This window comes from Brachyistius frenatus, unplaced genomic scaffold, assembly GCF_029030835.1.
Source record: "Brachyistius frenatus isolate BFR_SWC_R1_liver_20210118 unplaced genomic scaffold, ASM2903083v1 Contig_290, whole genome shotgun sequence".
In the NCBI taxonomy this organism is placed as follows: Eukaryota; Metazoa; Chordata; class Actinopteri; family Embiotocidae; genus Brachyistius; species Brachyistius frenatus.
The window spans coordinates 163,209-185,056 of NW_027210889.1; positions in this window are offsets into that span (position 1 = coordinate 163,209).

The window sequence follows — 21,848 nt, forward strand, 5'->3', positions numbered from 1 at the left end:
TCTTGGACCTCTCCTGCAGGGTTCAGTTTATAGAACAGCAAACTTGAACGGATGTATTTTCAGCATTCAGATGTCTCAAAGGCACGAGCAGCCGAAGTTTACAGTCACCTCCCTGACTGACCTGTTGTTAAGCTGTTGATATGGCCATTGTCAGTATTTACTCTGTATTTAGAGATCATTACTGATGTTTCAAGTCAACTTGTAATTAACTCTAGCCTGGTGCGAACCAGTCCAAATTTCACTGTATGAATTTGTTGGTCTGTCCCACCTCCATGGAGAATCGTTTGCAGTCGTTCCATCCTACTGGGCGTTGACCTCGGGTTCATTTTAACCAATCAGCATCAACCTCCACAAGACCGACCTGCTCTTCCTTCCAGGGAAAGACTCTCCCACCCTCGACCTGACTACTACCTTCAACAACTCTGTTATCCCGACCCTGACTGATAAGAACCTCGGAGACACTCGACAGTTAACTCTCTCTTACTGCAACATCACGTTCCTGTAGATACATGCTGCACAACATCAGGAGAATATGTCCTCTTCTCACTCAGAAGGAGGTGCAGGTTTTGGTCCAGGTTCTGGTCCAGGTTCTGGTCCAGGCTCCTCTCCTCTCCTCCTCCTCCTCCTCTTTCTCCTCCTCCTCCTCCTCCTCTGTCCCTGCTCCTAAATGGTAGAATGAGCTCCCCACCGACATCAAGACAGCAGAAACTCTGAACATCTTCCACCACAAACTAAAAACACACTTCTTCAGACTTTACCTTGAATAGTAGAACTTTAGTATCTTAAAATAGAACTTACTGATAGAACTTTGTAGTTTGGCTTTCTTGAAGAAATTATATTTTCTTGATTCCTGTTGTTCTGGTTTTGTACCCTCATGGTTGAAATTAACTTATTGTCAGTCGCTTTGGATAAAAGAGTCAGATAAATGTAATGTAATGTAAAGCATGCGCCGAAACCGGACGACACTCTCTGCAGCTACCTACAGTGTCCACCAAAGGGCTTTTTCCTGAGTACAGCATATTTTTTAAATTGTCTTAATGAAGTCCAGCAGCTTGACGAGGTGCTGACCATTTATTCTCTGGTGAATGCTAAACGTTCAGGTTTTTTGGAGTTTACTTTTACACTACCCGGTCTGCATTGCACCTGACCCTGATGCTTGTCCCTGTGGGTGGTGGGTCCACAGGGTGGCTGCTCCATGATGTTTGTTTGGGCTGAGCTCGACCGGGCCCCAACGTTGGTGAAGGCCCGGCCACCAGATGCTCACCGGCAAGCTCACCTCCCAGGTCTGGGTCCGGGAGGGTTCCCCGGTTTCCCTGATCTGGGCGAGGTGGCTACATTCCATGTGCTGCTGTTCATCGGGCGACTTTTTAACTGCTCTTAGTCTTGGCTCTCCCCTGTGACCAGTTTGCCTTGGGAGACCCGACCAGGGGCTGATGCCCCAGACAACATAGCTCCCAGGATCACTGAGCCATTCAAACCCCTCCACCACGTTAAGGTGGCGATTCTTGGAGAGGAGAGTGGATATGGTAAGCCATTGGTTGCAATGTGATGCTGTTTCAAAAATAAATCTGTGCAACAGTAAGTTAGTTTTACCTCTCTGAGGTAGTCAAGAAGCTCCTCGGTGACAAGGTGCCGGGGTGGATGAGATCCGCCCTGAAATGATGAAGGTGCTGGACATTGTTGGGCTGTCTTGGCTGACACGCCTCTTCAATGTCTCATGGGGGTCGGGAACAGTACCATTGGACTGGCAGACTGGGGTGGTGGTTCCCATTAAAAAAAAGGGGACCGGAGAGTTGCTCCAACTATCGGGGTATCACACTACTCAGCCTCCCGGGCAAAACTTATATCAGGGTGCTGGAAAGGACTCCGACCATTTGTTGAACCTCAGATTCAAGAGGAGCAGTGCAGATACTGTCCTCATCGTGGAACAGTGGACCAGATCTTTACCCTCACAGGACTACCGGAGGGTCCTGGGAGTTTAACCATCCAGTCTACATGTGGTTCATGGACTTGGAGAAGGCCTGTGACAGTGTCCCTCGAGGGTTTTTATGGGAGGTGTTGCAGGAGTTCGGGTTGTTGAACCCGTTGCAATGGGCCATCTGGTCTCTATACAACTACAGTAGGAGCTGTGTTCGCATTCTCGACAATAACTCACACGTTTCCGGTGGGCGTGGTCTCCAGTGGGCGTGGCCTCCACCAGGGCTGACCTTTGTCACCGATCCTGTTTGTGACCTTCATGACAGGAAATCTAGGAGCAGCCGGGGGGAGGAGAACGTCGGGTCAGGGGGTCTTGGATCGCTTCTCTGCTGTTTGCAGATGATGTGGTCCTGTTGGCCTCTTCAGACTCCCAGCATGCACTGGGGCGGTTTGCGGCCGAGTGCGAAGCGGCAGGGATGAGGGTTAGTACCTCCAAATCTGAGGACATGGTTCTCTGCCGGAAACCGGTGGATTGATCCCTCCAGGTGGGGATGGAGGTCCTGCCTCAAGCGAAGGAGTTTAATTATCTAAGTCGTGACCGAAAGAACGAGGTCGCGGCTACAAGAGGCCGAAATGAGTTTCCTCCGTAGGAGGTCGGGCTCAGCTTTAGAGATCGGGGGAGGAGCTGGACATCAGGAGGGAACTTGGATTTGAGACGCTACTTCTTTTTGTGTTGAAAGGAATCAGCTGAGGTGGAACACGCTGGAAGAATTATATCTCCCCTCTGGCCTGGGAATGCGTCGGTATCCCCCAGGATGAGCTGGAAGATGTTGCCTTGTCTTGCTAGAAGCCAAATATCTGGTCTGATCACAACTTCGCAGGAGTTGATGCTTCAGTAAATATTCAGGCACTGATACCACTGCTAAGTTACATGTTATTGTTATGGATCACAGACTGTTAGTAAAAGGAAGTCATGTCCATGTCTACAAAACAAAGATTAATGTCTCGACCAAGACATTTATGACCCCATTTTACTGTTTATATTAATGAACAATCATACAGTGCATTTAAAGGAACAGTGCTGACTCTCCCTACCTCTTTCATAAACAATCGCGTGCTCTCACTCCCATTACAAGCTGCTATTATCTATTATGTATCAGCAGATTCACATCATGTGTTCAAAAAAGCTGCACAGCCACAAACACGTGCTGACAGCACAGCTGAGCACAGATGTGATTCAGGCTGCTGTGTAGGAGGACAGGGAGAGAGATGGAGAAGAAACGAGCAGTCAGGCCTCACAACATCTTCTGCAGGCCTCCCAGTCAAACAGGTAACGATGATAATACACTTCTTCACTGCATTAATATTTCCCTAATTTTCTACAAACAACTCGTGGCTCCCGTGAAAAGCTGACCGTCTCCACATGTGTGGGTTCAGACTCAGCACAGGACATGAAAGAAAAGTGCTGATGCAGTCAAAGGCTTTTTTACTGAGGAGACTAAAATTAAAATTAAATTTAAAAGGAAGGTTACACAACTTCAGTTGCAGCTGGTTTCTGTGTAAAAGCTGAAGATGAAGAAGTGAAGCAACGATCCGGTAAACTCAGTGATCATCTTATGGTTGATTATTATTCATATGCAGATCATCTGCTCATTTAAAATGTCAAGTCTTTAAAAGAAGATCTCCATCCTCGGTAGAATTTCAAAGGATATTAGACATCTCTAAAATCCTCAAACTCTTTTCCAGTTAGTCAAAAAATATATTTCATCCACTGAAAGATTTCCATCATGAAATTTATAACCTTGAGTTGGGCCTCAAAACAAACAATGCAAAGATCGTAGCAACTTAACAGGTAAAAACATTTTGATATTGAGTGGATGGAATGTTGCATTTTTTTTTTTTTTATCCAGATCATTGACTCCTTCAGGATTCTAGAAATACTTTCTGTGGGAAGTATAAACAACAGATTCAGTCAGTACCAGCTGCCCATCAGGTGAGTCTGGAATGAGAACCGCTGGACTGAGAGAACAGTAATGAAACTTCACCAAACTTGATGCACAACAAAGCTGCATCACTTCTACTCAAAGTATGACTCAAGATTTGGCAACAGAAATCACAGACTGTTTATAAAAGAGTTCGTAGCTTCAGGTCTGTAAAATGGTTCCAATCCAGAAGTGTCTTCAGCTGCAATACCACTGAGTGCCACTAGAGGTCTGCTCCAAAAAGCCTCCGGCTCCAAAGACTCCCATTCAACTTCTCTCATCAAATCCAAAGTGAATAAAATGTGTCTGTGGTGGCGGGGTGTGGTTAGCTCAGCTGCAGGGGGTGGAGAGTGGGAGGAGTGGTTCAGGGAACGGTGCCGGGCAGGTGTAATGAGCACAGCTGAGCCGAATACGGACTGATGAGCTCTCCCTCTATAAAGGAAGCAGGGAGAAGGAGGCTGAGGGGGAAGTGGTTGCACGAGGACATTGGGGTATGGGCCGGGCAAATAAAAGCATTTTACACCTGAACGTACGACTGAGCGTGTCGTCTGTGTCCAGGAGAGACCCCGGTAGCACCAACCTTGCTACAGTGGCACCCAATGTGGGGGCATGGACACAGATGAACAGCAGAGCAGAATACCGACGCAGCCGATCGCCGTGTTAGGGCAGATGCTGGGCGGGATCGGGTGGAGGCAAACCGCCAGCTCCTGGGCGCGTTGCAGGCCCAAGCCGAGCGACAGACCCGCGCCTGGGAACAGCTAGCGGCCCGGCCAGCGGCGGCCCCACCAGCGCCAGGACCGGCGTCCTTCACCGGGGTGGCCATGCACAAGATGACGCTGGCGGATGACGTACAGGCCTTTATGGACATGTTCGAGTCGATGGCGGAGGCGTGTGCCTGGCCGGCGGCGGAGTGGGCGGTGCGACTCCTGCCTCTCCTGAAGGGAGGCGCAGACAGCGGCTCTGGGGCTGCCTCCGGGGTCCAGACGACAGTACACGGACGTGAAAAGAGTCATTATGGACCGGCTGGGCCTGTCCCCGGAGGACCACAGGAGGAGCTTCCGGGAGGCTAGGCTGGGGCCCGGGGACCGGCCATTCGCCTTCGCTCAGCGATTGAGGGACTCGGCGACCAGATGGCTGCAGCCGGAGAGCGCCGGAGGAGCGCCGGCGATGGTGGACAAGATCGTGGGGGAGCAGTTCACGGAGGGATTGCCGGCCAGGACAGCGGCATGGGTCCGCTGCCACCGTCCGGCGACGCTAGAGGCCGCCATCACCCTTGCGGAGGACCACCTCACGGTTTATCCCAGCGGGCAGGAGGATGGCAGTCGGCTGCCAGCTGTGGCCCGACCGATTCCTGCGCCGCGGAGGAGGATCCAGCAACCGGGGGTGGCTCGGGCCCTGCCAGCTCTGCGGGCACTAACAACCCCCAGGTTCACCGATCCCACGGGTCTGGCTGGCCCCGGCGCCCTTCCCAACCTGCAGGGGGTTCCTCAACCGCCAGGGCAGGAGTGTTGGAGGTGTGGGCAGCCCGGACACTGCCGGAGGGAATGTCCGTTAATGGAGGCGGGAAAGACGGTTCGGGCTGCTGTCCCTCCAACACCCTCCCCCGGTCCAGGAGCGACATATTGCGTTCCGGTAAGGATCCAGGGGGGTACACACCAGGTGATGGTGGATTCAGGCTGTATGCAGTCACTGATCCACCAGAGCCTGGTTCGGCCCGGGGCATTGGTGGAGGCATCGTGGGTGAGAATTAAGTGTGTACATGGGGATGTTCACGATTATCCGGTGGTGGCTGTAGAAATTAGATATGAGGAAAAAAAAACATAAAGTGAAGGCTGCGGTTAGTTCCTGCCTTACGGACCACCTAATCTTGGGGACAGATTGGCCCGCATGTTGTATGTTAATCTTGTCGTACGTTCATCATGTCGTACGTTCATCTTGTCGTAATTTCATCTTGTCGTACGTTCATCTTATCGTACGTTCATCTTGTCGTAATTTCATCTTGTCGTACGTTCATCATGTCGTACGTTCATCTTGTCGTACGTTCATCTTGTCGTACGTTCATCATGTCGTACGTTCATCTTGTCGTATATTCATCTTGTTGCACATTCATCTTGAAATTGGCTGACTGTGGCCTCTAATAAACTGGGGTTCTGGAAATCACAGCCCACCACTGAAGTGACTGGTCAAATCACTACCAAGTCCACAGTGTCCAGTGAAATAACTTTTATTCAACTTAGTTAGTCATACAGAACGGAGGGTGTTTGTTCACATTCGTGTGTGTGTGTGTGTGTGTGTGTGTGTGTGTGTGTGTGTGTGTGTGTGTGTGTGTGTGTGTGTGTGTGTGTGTGTGTGTGTGTGTGTGTGTGTGTGTGTGTGTGTGTCAAACGCTGTAACACATTCATGACTACCACCTCTAGCAGATTGTGGCAGAGGAGAGCTGCCCTGTACAGGTATACAGGCTCACACCTGAGCAATGGAACGTACCACTCTGAGGGGGTGTGGCGGAATAGTCCAAGTGAGTGGAATATGCCAAGTGAGCCTGGCCTTTTCAACAGTCAGTGGCTACAAACATCCTTTGAACCTGAGCCACTCATGTGGACTGAAACATAACCAGCTCATTGTCACGTCATACAAAAGGATTTCTTTGTCCAACAGTGATTTGTTCCCATTCTGAAGGCTCAAACAGCTGACAGTCGGGCGGCCATTTTGAAACGGTGCATTTCCTGTTTCATTTGGGGAAAGTATTGTGATGCTGCCATCAAAGTATCTGGAGAACCTTATTCCTCTCCCCATAAAACATTTGTCTCATGTTTGGTGGGAACTTAAATACAAGTTTTTTTGGGGGGGGCATTCTCGCGAAGTAAATCTTCATGTTGTTTAAATTAAATTCTATCTTTAGGTGTTAATTGTTTGTTGGTGCCCAGATAATGGATGGATGGATGGATGTTTGTTGCTATTTTAAAAGGCCCTGCTATTTGTTTACTCATTATTAGGAGCTGTTAACAGTGTTTGACTCTCTTCTGGCTCTTTGAACCCTGAAAATGTGCTGACTTGGAAATGTGCTCTTGTTTTTTTTAAATATTCAGTTTAATTAGCATCAGCTGAAGTCGGTCAGCATTGTTGGCTTACTCGGCTTTGTAGATGGCTTGTTAGCCGACTGAGAGCCAGTAAACAAAGATCCCGTCTCATCTTTCAGCCTCCCTCTCTGCCCTCCTCTCATCCTCCCACCAGGTTTAATCCCCTCATCCAACTGCAGCAGCTCATTCTGCTCTCAGCAGAAGTAACTGTCGGGGGAGGGTGAAATTAGGATGGTGAATGTGGGGGGGTTGAGAGGAGTGAGGTCAGCGGTAGTGAATGAGCAGCTGAGGAGAAACTATACTCCTGCTGCTAACAGCCAGACTCTGATGGAAATGGCTGTTACTGCTTGGCTGCAACAATTCCCTCGTTTCAGTGCCGACACAAATGAACTCCTGCCTTTAGAGAGACCAGGTGGAGGGAGAGGCAGAGAGCAGAGCAGATAGGAGGCTGGATGGAGGGATCTCAGACTGCTCTAAAAGCAGTTGGAGCTTTAGACCTTTGCATCTCAGACAGACCTCAGTTTTGATCAAAGGAATAGTTGACTAAACTCAGATTAAAGTCAGTCAAGTTAAAGTCAGATTTAGGGCAGGTTCATGTGAGGTCAGCTGTAAAATAAAAGCATACAATGGCTTAACATGGATCATTTTGTTCTCAGCCAACCTGAAATGATGCCTCTTGTTGCTGGAGCTTTTAATATGAAGTAGTTACAGGAGATGTAGAAGGGTGACCACCAAGGAGGGTCCATCCCTTCCGAAAAGTTCACTTCAATCTATATCTTTAATTTAGTCACATTTTTCCAGTGACAGATGTTTGAGTTAGAACAATGTGCTTCACGACAGTTCTTCTGTGTCAAATGATCAGAAAATAAGGAGGACGACTGGTGGAAGCATCCCGATCTTCTGCAGAGTTCCATTCTGTAAATGAAGTTTGAGCTTCTGTAAAGTGGCTTTGATGATTAAATATCTGCTTTCAACCTGCCTGATGCTCATGTTTGGTACATATAACGGAGTCAAGTGAATATTAGCTGATGGTTTAAGAAATTTGTTTGTACACCTTCAATAAAACTTACTGACATTTATTTATGGTTCTTTGTGAATAAAGTTGGAACAACTTAAAGTCTGTGTAGTTTCAAGACTTCACACTGGTGAATATAAGTCGACCCTGATTATTTAACAGCCGCCCATTTTCTTCCCGTTTTTGAGAAAAAAAAACCTTTTTGCAGATGGAAAACATTTTCCTGAGATCCCATTAATCCAGATAGACGATGTATTTATTAATCGTTGAAGTCTCCTCATCCTTCAAAGTGACACTCTCCCGTCAGGTTCTTGAAGCGCTCAGATTAATTTCCTCTGAAAGTTTGTCTCTTTGAGCTCATCATCTGTGACAGATTCACTTCTGTGCTCCTTGTTTCATGTCTGCAGTGAAACATTGAGAGACCTCATGAACTGGTTTAAAAGCATCCTCTGATGTCACAGCATCCTCCAGATTTAAATGGATTAAAGAAACACTTGGCTGAGTGATCTTGAAAGATTCATTATAAACAGACTCAACACACTCACGAGCACACTGAGGTGTCGAGAAGTAAAGAGTGAGACTCAACGTGAGATCCTGATCAATTCTGTGAGTCAGACATTTCCTTCATGAACAGTGAACTGAGGCATGGACCAGCTGTCTGTCCGTTCTTCCCATCATCGTGAACACCAGCTATGAAGAAGGCCTTGAGGAAAATTTCTCTTGGTCCCAAAGATGATTGAATTAAAATTTTGGAGATCAAAGGTCACTGTGAGCTCACATCGACCCATCCTTGTAAAAATGGCAGCTCAGGAAGTCACAAACATTCACTTGAGCTCCTGAAGGAACTGATTGGCTTTTGATGGTTAAAGGTGAAAGGTCACAGGGACCTCACAACATAACTCAAGAAGTCCTACACCAATTATGACAACATTTCACATATATATATATAATAGGATAAACATTTTGATGTGATGACCTTTTCTATCCATTTTCATAGAACAGGACAGGGTACAGTTCAATCGCTTAAATGAGATCAAGTGTAAAAACAGTCCAAGTCAGTCCAAAAACCCAGCAGGCAATGATCAGGAGACGGGAGAAAGGGGTGAGGCAGAAGGAAACAAAACCACACTCAGGGAACACTGGGAGAACCGCTGGAACGAAGAGCATGGGAACTACAAGCATCTGGAACAGGAGGTCTGCAGACTTTATACAGTGAGATGATTGAACACAGGTGGAGACAATCAGGGCGTGGAAGACAATCACAACGGTGGGAAGACACGAGGACAGGAAGTGAAGAGACCTGAAATGGTGAGTACAAAATAAAACAGGAAACAAACAGGGGAAACTGAAAAGAGACAAAGACTTAACTACAAGGATAGCTATTTGAAGCATGTTCTCGTGGTGTGAGACTCAGACTCAAAGTGGACGTCTCACACTAGAAGCATGACAGTTGATAAATCAAAATGAGGCGAGCATGTCCAGACCGAGCTGTCCTTTCCCTCGGCCGCTTCCTAACCGTCTCTCTGTCTATAAAGCGCTGCTGCTCTCAGTCTAATGCGCAGCAGTATCTGATCCTTTGACAGCATGCTGCTCCATAGAAAACAGCTGGCTGCAAGCAACAAAGAAGCCTCATCGTAAACAGGAGAGGCTTCTTAAGACGATGCACTTTACTGTTTACTGTTACTGCCAGCCCAGTCTGTCTACACAAAGTTTAAGTGATCAAACAAGTGAAGAGTTGTAATCAGAGAGCAGTCATGTGATTTTATTTAAGCTGGCGCAACTCTACGTGACAGACTGTATAGTGAGCCGTAACGTACGTGATTCCTGAGGCTGTATGGCTGCTCTGACCTGGTAACATGGTCCCTGCTCTCTGCAGGGTGTAACAGGTGTCAGATGATGGCAGTAAAAGCAATCCTTTCTTTCAAATGGCATACTTACGTACTAACACTGACTATATTGACTGCAAAAGCAACAAGTATGGAAACATGCAGTGCAGCACAAGGACCTGCATGGTGCATTTAAAACACATTGCCTCCTCAACGGTCGCCATTGCGTCTGTTCAGTAGTGTTCAGAGGAGCCACTGACGTAAAGTATTTTCAAACTGCAGCAACTGAAGACGCTGCAGCTGTTGCAGAACTTCACGAAGTACCTCATTTCTGGGTAAAATAACAAAACGAAGCCGGCAGATGTTTTGGCTGATGATGCATTCAAACGGCAGCGTTAGACAACAGTACCCTGTCGAAGTCCACGTACTAACATGTAAGGGTACGATATGTGAGTGAACTAAGAGAAGTATGCCAAGGACTTGATAAACCTGTAAAAATGTGCATTTAGATGGAGGACTGAAACTAAATCAGAGACACATCGATAGACCTCATGAACGGTCCTGAGGGAACCACCGACTGAAACGCTCACCTGGTAGTTTATACATATTAAACGGTGAATAGTGAGTCAGTGGACAGTCGGAGGAGAGTAACAGTCTCATATTTGGGCCACTCGGGTACATCACCGTCATTTCACCTACAGTGAGTCGCTGTCGTTAACGGTTGAGTCCGTATAAAACTCAGAGGTTCCTGTGGATGTGATGATGTTCTGCTTCTGTCAGAGGAATCAGGGTTTTGTACAACATGCTTCCTTCCTGCTGCTGTGTGTCTCTGAAAAAGGACATGCACACAAATGAGATGAACTCATTCACATGCACACCGCCCATACAAACAGTCTTATATAAGTATGTACCAGGCCTTTCTATTGGAGGGTCAGTCTGTTGAAAGTCTCTATTGATGCCTTGCAGCTCCTGTGGGTCCACAACAGCAGCAACACAAGAATAATCTCAGACACACACAGTGGATTACCAGTTAATGAACTTCTTTTGTGGTAACACTGGACAACATGCAGACACGCAGACACGCAGACATCGACTTCTCTCTGAGACTGTGGTGGTCTGTCGGTTTCAGCCCTCATTAATTACACGTCTTCAGCTCAGCGTCTTAATGTCAGAGAAGCCGTCTGACAGCACGAAAACACAACAAATTACTGTACCGGCGCTACAAACACAGCTCACGTCAAACCCTCCACCGGCCTGGAGGCCCTGTTCCATTGTGTCATTAAGCCAGCCATAAATCAATAGCATTACCCTGCCTGTGTTTATTAGCTGATATAAATCCATACTCATTTCTGTGTGCTGCCAGCAGCTCCATCATTATTCAGACAGGAACACAGAGGACAGTCTCAGAGCTCCTACTGTAACTACAACGCTGTTAATGAGGTTAAAGAAACATTTTAAAGAGGCAGGTGAGGAGCTGCTGTCTCTTCATCGATCCCTCGTCTCAAGGTGTCAAAAGGTCTGATTTATAAACATAAGATGGCTGCACCTGCACAACATACAAACTAAACACATAAACAACCAACTTTATCTTTATCTCAAGTCATTTCGTAGTCTCAGTTTATCTCCCACAGTAGATGGTCCAGCGTGAAATAGACACGCCCGTCCACTACAATCAAATGTGAGATAGCCACTCTTAGGGCTGTCTAGGCGTGACAGTTACACACTTTACAGACATGAAACTTACACGCATGTAAATGTCATGTGATCTTGGTGCCGCAATAGACCATACCGACCCATCTTCTGGAAGTCAAGATATTTCACAGAATAAGAGGTAACTTTGCTGGTCATGCTAGAACACAGTTTAGGGAGTCTTCATCGTGATATTTAAAAATGAATTTCATCGGGAGCTTTAGAGTGCTCTTTATTCACTTTGACATCTAATAATGTCAGTGTTTAGTAGTCTTCTATCATTGAACCTTTTCCTACACTGGGCAGCTGTTCTCATAATACCAGTGAAGAGTTATTTATCATATCATTTAACTCAGGGTAAATAATTTACTTTCCAATCACGAATTAAATGACCAAAGCTGCTGTGTGTACATTGAACCTTTCGTACACAAATGATGCAGTGACACACTGTGTGGTTACTAAACCAGATGAGTTGGTGAAAAAGGCTTGTGAATTGTTTATGAATTGCATTTACTTGTTGTATTTAATAAATAGTAGTTAACAGCAATGCTTCGCCTCTCTAATGTATTTACATCCATGTTTCCTGAGCAGACTCAAGGTTTAACTTTTGATAAACTCTCCGCATTCATTATTGTATTTTCATAGTAAGTAATCTTGATATATCCTGCGATAAATACAAACGCTTATGCAAGAAATAACTTTTGTGAAAATGTACTTTTTCAAGGTCGTGGCTCACACTGAGGGCAGCTGTCTCCATCCCGTTCTCACTGTTTTGTTCACTTAGTTGGATTTTTTTTTTTTTTAAAGTACCATGCAGCACTGACATTTTTTTTCTCCACTTTTTAAAAGGAGAAAAAAAGGATGAGGGATGTTATGAATGACCCATCACACGCTACTGTTATTGAGATGTGAAAGTGCAGAACACCCACTCAGAGAGGATTCTGGTAAACAGCACCAGAATTCCCCAAATGGACTTCTGGTTCACTGTCTCAAGGACTCAATTATGTTTCAAGGTTGATCAGAAAAGATTTATTTTTACAAAATAAATCTGGTATCTTAAATGTGATTGGCTCAACTCCACCATCATAAAGGACATTATCACATTTTATTATTCATAGGCATATCTCTCAATGCTCTGATTGCTTCTCTGCATAGCACATCCTCTTTAATTACTTAATATAATTTGCTTCATTTAAAGTTATTAATTTAATCATGCATCCATTTTCAATACATCTTATCCTGTTTGAGGTCCCAGGCGTCCGGGGCGTCACATCCCAGCAGAAGGAGTTCATTTAATCAGTGTTATCTGCAGTCTGCCTGGCCTCTGGCCTGTCGGGGCTATCAGGCCTCACGCTGCTGTATTGACTCAATGGGCTCTAAAATAGATGTGGAAGAGCAGCAGCACAAAGGAAGCCTCATCTTATATGATGGGGAACAAACAATGCAGGTTGAAAGGTCTTCAAGGAGGAAATACAGAATATCTTCCTGACTTTTAAAACGGTTTCTGTGTGAAAACAAATTGGGTCGACACAGCCCGAGTGTCAAAGCTACTTTCACCAACATGAACAGAATGACATGTGTATCACACCTGCATCTACTAAAAGGTCTCCAGGCACCATGACCTCAACTCAAGAGGAAGTCAGCCATTTTGGTGATTGCATATGTTGTCACTTTCTGTGACGAGTAAATTTCCCCACTGTGGGATTAATAAAGTAAAATCGAATCTGAATTTAATTTAATTTAATTTAATTTAATTTAATTTAATTTAATTTAATTTAATTTAATTTAATTTAATTTAATTTAATTTAATTTAATTTAATTTAATTTAATTTAGCCAGCCGTCAATCACGTCATCAACGGCTAGGCGGCAGACATCAAAGCCTGAGTATGGTGTTAATCGATGAATACTTAGAGGGCTTGAATTAAGAGATTGACACCTTAATGAAATGAAAAATCCTTCAGGTTTTATGAATAGGAGTGGATTGGAACCAGAGGTTTTAAAGGTGTTACTTGTTTTCCATCCACAATGAAATGTAATTTTTAAATGTATTGACTCTGGAAGCTTTTTAAAAAGACAAACACCAGCTCAGTGCACAAAGGCAGAGAAAATGTCTGCTCCCCATCGATTTATGAATCCAGTTTAAGGTTCTCGTCCTCCCATTTGGAGCTCTGCTTGGTGAAGCAGCTGTGAACATCTGGGCAGTTTATGCAGCTGCAGACCGGGTTCACTGCGGTGGAACACTTCCTGTAAACGCACAATCTGTTGACACTATTGCTTATATTTACTGTATCTTATTGTTTTATGACTAATATTTTCTGATTTAATGTATTTTGATTGCTGTGAAGCACTTTGTGAAGCTCTTCTGTGAATGGTGCTAAACCAAATTAACTTTACTTACTCAGACAATTTGGGATTAATAATACAGGATATTTGTTCTCTGTTCTTCAACACTCCCAGTTTCTCCGCACCGTCCAGCTCCAGCACCACTGCTGTGAGTTCGTCTCGGTTATTACAAATGTAAAAACTCCTGCATGATGTGGGACAGAAAGTTCACAGAACCAAAGCAGTGTCGGTGTCGAACATTCAAACTGATCTGTAATGATCCAAAGAACTGCGAGAGGCTCGAATGAAGCAAAAGATATCTGTGATTGAGTTCCTGTTGTTGATGGTTTTCACTTCAGGGGAACTGGCTGCAGTAGAGACTGAAGCAAAACTGTCGAGGGCTCAATCGGTCTGGATACCGGACCGGGTCAGATCCACACAGATCAATAATTTAACAGCACTATGACACACATGCAGAGAGCTCCTTTCAGTGGGGGACGATAATGGAGCATAATTATAGCAATGATAAGTAGCCTGAACTGAGGCCTGCAATTAATCTCTGACACACACACACACACACACACACACACACACACACACACACACACACACACACACACACACACACACACACACACACACACACACACACACACACACACACACACACACACACACACACACACACACACACACAATTCGTCCCCTCCTACAGAGCTTTAGATGGCAGCACCATATTTCAGGAGCTGCCTCCTGTGGACTCCTCTCTGAAAACCTTCCTGTCCTGTTTATCCCTCCTTCTATCCACACCATCTCTCATTGTTCATTATTCGTGGTGAATAAACTTCAGGCTGACTGTCGTTACATCGTCCAGTCAGACACTGAGCAGACACCACACAGCGGCAGTGGTGGGGGATGGGGAGGGGGTTATACTTAAATATAACCTGTGACCTGTTATATTTTGTTGAATCTGCCTTCCTTTCACTTCACCAGTCTCAGTGAGTCCAACAGCTGACCTCGTTGCTGCTGCTGGATGAGAAGCAGAACAACTCGTCTGTTCAGCCTCCATTTCTCATGTCTGCTCTTTATCAGCATTATCAGCTTCAACTTCATCAGCTTTCTGCAGCAGCAGTTTTACCTCCCGAGCACACAGACGTGACTTCATTCATAATGAACAGGTTCAAAAAATGAAGCTTGTTTTTGAACAAACTGCAGTGAATTACTAAAAAGAAGAGTTCCACAGAATTAAATTGTTCAGGTTCCTGATGCATCAATAACAGAAGGTCATCAGCTGTTTGAAGTGGTTGCTTATCACCTTTTCAGGTATTGTTTGATGTAATTTTACTGATATCTGCACGTCAACTATCACAGTCCCTTCTGTCCCAGTGTCAGCGCTGGTATTCTGCAGCAAAGCTTTCAAACCGACATGGTTTTGGAGGAGCTCCAGGTGGATCATTGTGAACATGAGCTGCAGGTGGATCATAGTGAACATGAGCAGCTGGTGGATCACGGTGAACATGTGCAGCTGGTGGATCATAGTGAACATGTGCAGCTGGTGGATCATGGTGAACATGAGCTACAGGTGGATCATGGTGAACATGAGCTACAGGTGGATTACGGTGAACATGAGCTGCAGGTGGATCATGGTGAACATGAGCTACAGGTGGATCATAGTGAACATGAGCTACAGGTGGATCACGGTGAACATGAGCTGCAGGTGGATCATAGTGAACATGAGCTACAGGTGGATCATGGTGAACATGAGCTGCAGGTGGATCATAGTGAACATGAGCAGCTGGTGGATCACGGTGAACATGAGCTACAGGTGGATCACGGTGAACATGAGCTGCAGGTGGATCATAGTGAACATGAGCTACAGGTGGATCATGGTGAACATGAGCTACAGGTGGATCACGGTGAACATGAGCAGCTGGTGGATCACGGTGAACATGTGCAGCTGGTGGATCATAGTGAACATGTGCAGCTGGTGGATCATGGTGAACATGAGCTACAGGTGGATCATGGTGAACATGAGCTACAGGTGGATTACGGTGAACATGAGCTGCAGGTGGATCATGGTGAACATGAGCTACAGGTGGATCATAGTGAACATGAGCTACAGGTGGATCACGGTGAACATGAGCTGCAGGTGGATCATAGTGAACATGAGCTACAGGTGGATCATGGTGAACATGAGCTGCAGGTGGATCATAGTGAACATGAGCAGCTGGTGGATCACGGTGAACATGAGCTACAGGTGGATCACGGTGAACATGAGCTGCAGGTGGATCATAGTGAACATGAGCTACAGGTGGATCATGGTGAACATGAGCTACAGGTGGATCATGGTGAACATGAGCTACAGGTGGATCATGGTGAACATGTGCAGCTGGTGGATCACGGTGAACATGAGCTACAGGTGGATCATGGTGAACATGAGCTACAGGTGGATCATGGTGAACATGTGCAGCTGGTGGATCATGGTGAACATGAGCTACAGGTGGATCATTGTGAACATGAGCTGCAGGTGGATCACGGTGAACATGAGCTACAGGTGGATCATTGTGAACATGAGCTACAGGTGGATCATGGTGAACATGAGCTCCAGGTGGATCACGGTGAACATGAGCTACAGGTGGATCATTGTGAACATGAGCTGCAGGTGGATCACGGTGAACATGAGCTACAGGTGGATCATTGTGAACATGAGCTGCAGGTGGATCACGGTGAACATGAGCTACAGGTGGATCATTGTGAACATGAGCTACAGGTGGATCATGGTGAACATGAGCTCCAGGTGGATCACGGTGAACATGAGCTACAGGTGGATCATGGTGAACATGTGCAGCTGGTGGATCATGGTGAACATGAGCTACAGGTGGATCATGGTGAACATGAGCTCCAGGTGGATCACGGTGAACATGAGCTACAGGTGGATCATTGTGAACATGAGCTACAGGTGGATCATGGTGAACATGAGCTCCAGGTGGATCACGGTGAACATGAGCAGCTGGTGGATCCAACCTCCAGACTCAGTGAACAGCAGGTCGGACATGTTGCCTTCATCATGGGAGTCTGAACATGATCAGAGCAGATTCAAAAACATACCTCCTTCTTTTTCAGACATTTTTCCGTCGGAGCTGTGGTGAAACGTAGCCTCCCTCCTGGAGGAGTCCATCTGCCTCAGCTCCTCATGTCTCTCTGCAGCCACATGTCTGCTATTGATTCCTCAGTCAGCGTCTCATCGGGGCCAGATTACCTCCATCTGACTTCAATTAGTCTTTATTACACTCAGTTAGCTTTCGCCGCTGTCAACAAACTGGCTAATCAATGATGAGAAGTTGTGGAGCAGCAGGACACGTGGGAGTAACCCGATCGAACGTCGGCTATGAAATCAAACTCAAATATTCTGGAAACATTGAACTCTTTAAACAATCAAATCCATCTCTTCAGTGTTTCAGTAAAAGGGACTCCTGACTTCATGTTATCTCAAACGATCCACCTTTATGTTTAACAGCAGATAAAACCTGAGATTCCCAGAGTGAATCATGTGACGCTCTCCACGAAAACATCACAAAGACACTCAGACAGAGATGATGTTTACTCCTGAATGAACTAAAACGTCTCCCCTCCACAGCCACACATTGACTCACAGACCCAACAAGAAGCACCTCAGACCAAATCAACACTCCTTGAAAGCTTTGTTCACTGATGTAGAACACAGTCAGCACACAGGATGTCGCTCTGCACGTTTCAGGGCTCAACAGGTCCAAAATGATGATTCCTCTTCACTGGAAAAAGAAATTGCAAAAGCTGAGACATTTTTGTCAAAGAACAACAAAATACAAACGGCAGCACAAACTGATCTGATGACATCATCATCTCTCCATCATGGAGCGCAGCACCACTCAAGAGCACGAGCCTGACTCCTCAGCCATTTTTAATTCTCCCTCCCTGCTCTTCTGTCAGCTGCCTCTGGCTGCTTCTGGTCAACCAATCAGATTTAGCCACGATCTTAATCAGCCAATCATGGAGCACCAATCACACTTTAAATCTGTTCTCCTATCTCTGCGTCAGACGTCCTCCTCCACCCATGTTCACCTCCACTCCTCATCTCATCCAGATTTTCATCCTCCTCTTCCTCCCTCCAGGTCTCCAAATATATATATATATATATATATATATTACCCCCCCCACACACACACACTTCACTCTCACCATGTCTCCCTCCTGCAGCTGAGCCACAAACCATGCCCCACTACCACAGTAATCCACAGCCACACCTTCATCAAATATGATGATGATGATGATGATGATGATGATGATGATGATGATGATGATGATGATGATGATGATGATGATGGGGTCAAATCACCAAAGACAGTTTTGATATTTCTCCTCCGTTTGTGCAGATAGTTATAAAATATTCCGTATCTGTTCAGTCAGATTGACGTCTCCTCTCATCGAACTACATGTTCATGACTCAAACAATCCTCCTGATGATGAAAGTGTGGCGGTTTGTGTAGTTCAGCTGGAAGAGGATGGATGAGAGTGGCCTGGTCACAGCGGCTGTGTGGAGGTTTCCAGGCTTTATGCTTCACTTTCTCAGGAAAACTGTGAGTCAAGACCTGCAGGATGGGTGAGACAAACTGGTTGTTGTGAGATGTCTGAGAGAAGTGGGAGGAGCATCTGACATACCTCCACAACCTAGAGGCTGAAGTGAAAGTGGATGAACCAACAGATCAGTAACATGATTGGATATAAAAAGATGATTTCAGAGAGGCAGAGTCTCTCAGCAGTGAAGATGGGGAGAGGTTCACCACTCTGTGAAAGACTGTGTTGGAAAATAGTTCAACAATCTCAGAATAATGTTCCTCAACGTAAAACTACAAAGAATTAGTGGATTTCATCGTCTACGGTTCATAATATCATTAAAAGATTCAGAGAATCTGGAGAAACCTCTGAACACAAGGGACAAGGCTGGAAACCAATATTGGATGGTGGTGATCTTCGGGCCCTCAGGCAGCACTGCATTAAAAACACACTATTCAGGAGTGGAAATCACTGCATGGGCTCAGGAACACTTGTGAAAACCATCGTCTGTGAACACAGTTCATCGCTGTGTCAACAAATGCAGGTTAAAACTCTCCAAAGAAGAAACCAGATAGAAACATGACCCTTTTCTGAGATGTGTTGCTGCCATAAATTTTTAAATAAGCATATTTTTCACAAGACAATAACATTTTGTTTCTTTTCTATTTTCAATTAAATATGGGTATATGTGATTTGCAAATCATTGCATTCTGTTGTTATTTACATTTTACACAGCGTCCCAACTGTTTAGGAAACAGGGTTGTATTATTATAACTCATCATCAAAGTCATTTTAAAAACATTGTTGTAATATCATGGATGTAAGTGATTGTCTGCAGTAACACTGATACTCATCACTGACATTCATCTCTTTAGTCAGAAGCTTTCTGTCCTTTCTGGTAGAAGATGTCTCACAAGCGAACAAAGTAGGTCAGCTGATACGGTCCAGTTACGTTTGGATTCTATGAGTGTACCGACCAGTGGAGGTCCAGAGAGGAACCGGGGGGCCTGACAGGTAGTCTAGGGGGACACCATGTCACATGACAATTTATTCACCTCTAATGATCTCAGCCAGCGGCTCCGGAGGAGAGAAGCTTCACACCTGGCAGCAGCATCGCCATCACTGTGGTCCTCCGGAGAACACTGCACAAAGCTGCTGAGACCAGTCACGGTGATGACAGGAAGTCAGCCATCAGCCTGGACCAGGACCACGGCAGAGAGGAGGAGAGAGGAGGAGAGAGGAGGAGGCTGATCCTGGAGCTGCTGCCATGTGTCACACTGAAAGAAGAGAGCGCCTCCTCTCTGCAGCCGCCTGCACAACATCTGAAAACGGTTCACGGGTCTGAGTCTGCTCAGACTGAAGTTTTCCGGTTGATGTTGTTTTCCCATTTGTTCGCATCTACAAACACCACTGCATGAAAAATACACCCTCCTTCTGTTTCCACATGAGACACGACATTAAATGCATTTAGTAACTCTCAACGTGCTTCAAGTAAAGTCGGCCTCTTTCCTCCAGAGCGAAGCCCTCAGAGCTGCAGGTATCTGACAGGAGATGAAAGCTCCTGGGGTCAATCTGGGTTCACTAACAGGACATTAATACACTCTCACATTTAGAGATTAAAGCATCAAAGAGCAAAGTATTTATATTAAATGTGAATTTATACTTTTTGAATACTGGTGCTGGTGAGGATGATTCACTGCAAGCAGCAAACTGAATAATTCAATGGGTTTTTTTTTTTTAAATCTTTTGGTCTCTTTTCAAACACAACATCACATTTTAGGCTCTGTAACATAACTTTGAACATGAAAAAGTGCCTCTTCAAATTAAAGGTTGAAGGTTTTCATAATTTAAAATGCATTTTCAATACAAAAACCCTTTTCTTTCACATTGTCATACGAGAGTGGATCAAAAAGTCCAGCGACTGCAGGAGGAAGCAACAACCTTCATGAGGAAGTTTTCCTCTTGATCAACATCAGCACCTTAATGTGACCGCTGGTACGTGAACATCTGTGATGTCACCATGGAAACCTGAAACTGGAGCAGACAAACAGCAGATTTTGGCCCAAACTCTGTAAAAGGTCAACAGAGACCGTTGAAAGTCCTCAGAGTCTACGACGATGAAGCGACGATGATGGCGATGTATTCAAAGTGACATTCAGGATTTTAAAAGGGGCAGAACATCTGTTCAATGTTTACGATGGGACTCGGAGTACGGTATTTGCAGATGTTGCTTAGATCACCATAGCAACAGACGATCAGGGCTTTCAAACAAATATTGTTTGTCATTTTACCTGTAAGGAAAAATTCCTTGTTAATCTGTAAAAAATCCTTCTGTAAAACAAACACATGAGCTCTAGACATTTACAGGACGTTGGTGATGTTCTACAGTCATAAAGTCAAGGATCTCCATGAAAAGAGCAACACCGCTCCATGTTTCCAGCGTGTGAACTCGAGCCTGTTGGTTCCTACTGAAGATGCAAATCTATAAAAAGCCTCACAAATATATGAATTTATATATTATTTTAATAATATAATAATATACTGCAGGGGTCAAACAGTCTGAGAACACGAGGGAAGCGACTTCTATTTTGCATTTGTTTCCAATTTAATAAAAAAAACAAAAACATGTTTTACTGAACACGATAAAGTGTTCGTCTCCTACTGATCTCATCACTGACTGGGAGTCTTCCTTAAAGAGGACTTTTAGGGGATGAAGGGGTTTCCAGATGCTGCTCGTCCTCTGAGACGACCATTAAAAAGACCCAATGGAAAGAATTTGTCCTTTCAAATTGCATTTTGCAGCAGGTCTTGTTCCTTTGTAGCTGTTAAGGATGATGCAACCACATTCGATTGCTCTGAGTGATGGGTAGAACTAATATTTATTTTTAGTAAAACATGCAGCTTTGGAGCTTTTTAATGAAGACAAATAAAACAGGCTACGACTCAACCCTATGAGCGGGTGGTTTATGTACAGATGGCCCCTGGTCACACCTTCGTACAGACCGCCTTCTTCTGACGGGACGTTTACTGACTGGAGTTTTGAGTTTTTTAATGTTTCTAAATCCTCAAAATTTCAGATTATTTTCAGGTTTAGATCTCTGACATTCCCGAAGCAGCGAGTTCCCAGCAAACCTTATTCATATTTAATGATTTTCACCACCAAATGAATCCACGCATGTATTTATAGCAGCATGACGGTGTGCTGTGAGTCTGAGGAAAGGACAGTGATGGTGGTAACGTGGGTCGTTATGTGTTTAACAGTTCGAGGGCAGAGGATTCAGATAAGACACAAACACGACACTGAATACTACGAGACGACAACAACAAATGTTTCTCAGGGTTTTACTTACCGTCAGAAGAGAAAAACATCAGCAGCCTTCAAAGTAATGAATATTGTAAATTCTTCAAAACACTGTCAGAGATCAC